We start from the raw sequence: 2,977 nt of genomic DNA, 5'->3' as shown, positions 1-2,977 counted from the left end.
ATATATATATATATATATATATAGATACATAATTATCCGTGACTGTATGTGCACCATTAATCACAACTTGAAATGGTACGCATACATCACACGCACTCATAAGCATATATCCAACTTCTTAGCTGAGATTCAGGAACAGGATATAAATCAAATATGACATATCTAACTCGCATTGTGGTCACGTCTCCTTCGTGGCTCATGTCCCCGCACCAAGCTTTTCCTGATATGGAGTTTTGTGGTCTTTATCGGTCAGAATCCGTGACAATGCGGTTATACATGCCAACCTCATCTAACTTTCCCACACATTTGTATCACAAAACAATATGCTTTTGTTTCTTGAAATTTCCTTTATAGAGGCCTTTTGTTGAATCACGAAGTATTTAATACCATGTCATCATCATAATCACTTTTATGTAACCGTTGATTGCTGATTCATCTATCACCATTTACCTTTTAGTAGAGAGTGTCATTGTTTTGAAATTGCATGTTGGAACCACCTTAGATGGATTCATTTGAAATAATTGACCATAGTACTAATTCCTTAAGGCCTGATACGCATTCTTTCGATCTATTCTGCTGAGCCGCTAAAGTTGTTAACGTAAACGAAGTAAGAACTACTTGTTAGCTGTTCATAGGAGACGTACTAATAAATGTATAACTACATATATATACATACATATCCACACATATACATTGTCTGGCCATAACTTACCCTTACAATGCCAAATATTTGGAAAGTGAAACGTCAACTCCGCAGTTGCATGCAACCAACGAAGCTAGAATGTAAGTTTTCTCATGATACTCACAAACATTGCATTGATTCCCCTGGTTTCCGAAGAAACTCATCTGAGGTATGCTTATTTCTATTTCACCCCACCCCCAAAATAAAAATACATATATAATCATCCAGCATTCTTACTACCTTATTATTCTATATATATATATAAATTCTCTATTCATCGTAGGTCGAAGTTCACCTACAAGATTTGCTCGAATTACTCTTGATCTGAGGAAGCGATGGCTGGTGAAGATACTTCATGCAATGGAGAAGTGACACTTTTCCGTTGCTCTTTATCGATTCTCCACAATGCCTAAAATTACGAACTTCAGCGATCGGTGCCATTCATCCCAACGCATGGCTTTTTATGTCAGGTGTGTGTGGAAACGCTGGATTTGTATATATGTCACTTCAGCACATCACTCTATTGCAACTCCTGATTACCACGACTCCGCCCACCCAGACACAGAAAAATCTTGGGGCGTGAGCTGAAGAGTTTCGATTTACATAATGTGTATATTTTTATCGTATGCAAATTTGCTCTACTTCGCAAAAGTTTATAAACATTTAAGAAAATAAAAACCGGTAGACGGAAGAGTGAAACCCCAAATTCAAATTTATTTCTATAGAATAGATAAGCTTCTGATACGAGAAATGCGGAGAACGATAACTAATGGCGCAGCGCATGATTGTAAACCGGAATTCAGGATTGGTTGTGCTGAGCGGTGTGGTGTATTACACGGACTATTTAGTATTGCCGCGAAGAGAAAATAAGGGATGCCTGAGGTATGTTGGCCTAGACTTCTGAAACCGAAGAAATACAAACGAATTTGGAAAAACATATAGCCGAGATAGTGAGATTTTTTTAGAAAAACTCTGCACAAAACACTATTGTGATGCAGAATAATTTTAGATTTTCTGCTATTGTCATCGAATAGAGAAATTCAGAACGGTGCTGCTTCAGTATCGTTCAACATTTTATGAGTAATTGAATGTTGTTGAACGAAGACTTTTAGATATATTTCAGGTGTGTCCCTACATTCGATATGAGTTCAAACTGAGAATTTTAGCTGCGCGTAGGTGTCGATGTGGAATACGCAAGAGCTTCGTTGATACCAGTGGCTTAGCCACGCTTTGAAATGAATTTCGTCAGTCATTTCAACCCCAGTTTTCAAAGACGTGAGAACTGTTAGGTATTAAGATTCTAATTCAAAATAGATTAATGTATATCATATACAGAGTTAATGTCTCTTACTCAGTGACATTTTAGCGTAGCGTGATTGTGTAGTGCAATAACGTAGTGTATAACGTAGTGTATAACGTAGTGTAGCCTAAGAACGTAGTGTATAACGTAGTGTAGCCTAAGAACGTGATAGCTGGATAATATCCATTGTATCATATGGTAACGCTTGGGAATTCACTCGGGAAACGTAATGACGATTGCTTCGAATGCCCAATGGAAGCCATGCCTCGACAAATATTTGAAGAACAGGGAATGAAAAGAAAAAGGATGTCCTTTTATCACACCTGAAATTAAACACGAGCAATAATGTATTTATGTAATACATTAGTACAGAAAGATAATCTTATACACGGAAGGATTTAATCATCATGTCTAATCAAAGCAAAATAGAAGAATAGAGAATCAGAAGAACAAGGACATATAACCTGAAATATTTCAAGAACTGTTGGAGATGTTATGTTATGAAATAACGCCAGTTTACAGACAACAATAAGTTTTATTTACTTATTTTTGGACCAATTTGGTCGCTTCATGTACGAACTTCGTTTATAATAATAATAAAATAAACAACAACAGGCAGACAAATTGCAAAATATTTCAAACAGGATATTAAAAGCATCAAGAGTGATTGAATAAGAAGACAGTGCATGTATTGACAATACCAATTCATGTCTGGAAAGTCGATTAAACACTCTATAAATAGATACAGTAGACATTAAGCAAACTCTGTTTCACGCATATTCACACAAGAGTACGAAGGCAACATATGACCAACAGCACACACTGAAGCAAACAGTCGCACATAGACACACATGCAACCCACCCACACACATACACACACACATACTCACACACACACATACACACTCACACATACACACACGCACACATACACACACACACACACACACACACACACATATATATATATATATATATATATATATATATATATA

The sequence above is a fragment of the Octopus bimaculoides genome, chromosome 19 (assembly GCF_001194135.2).
Source record: "Octopus bimaculoides isolate UCB-OBI-ISO-001 chromosome 19, ASM119413v2, whole genome shotgun sequence".
Lineage (NCBI taxonomy): Eukaryota > Metazoa > Mollusca > Cephalopoda > Octopoda > Octopodidae > Octopus > Octopus bimaculoides.
The sequence above is the reverse complement of the archived record's forward strand: the minus strand, read 5'-3'. Positions refer to the sequence as shown.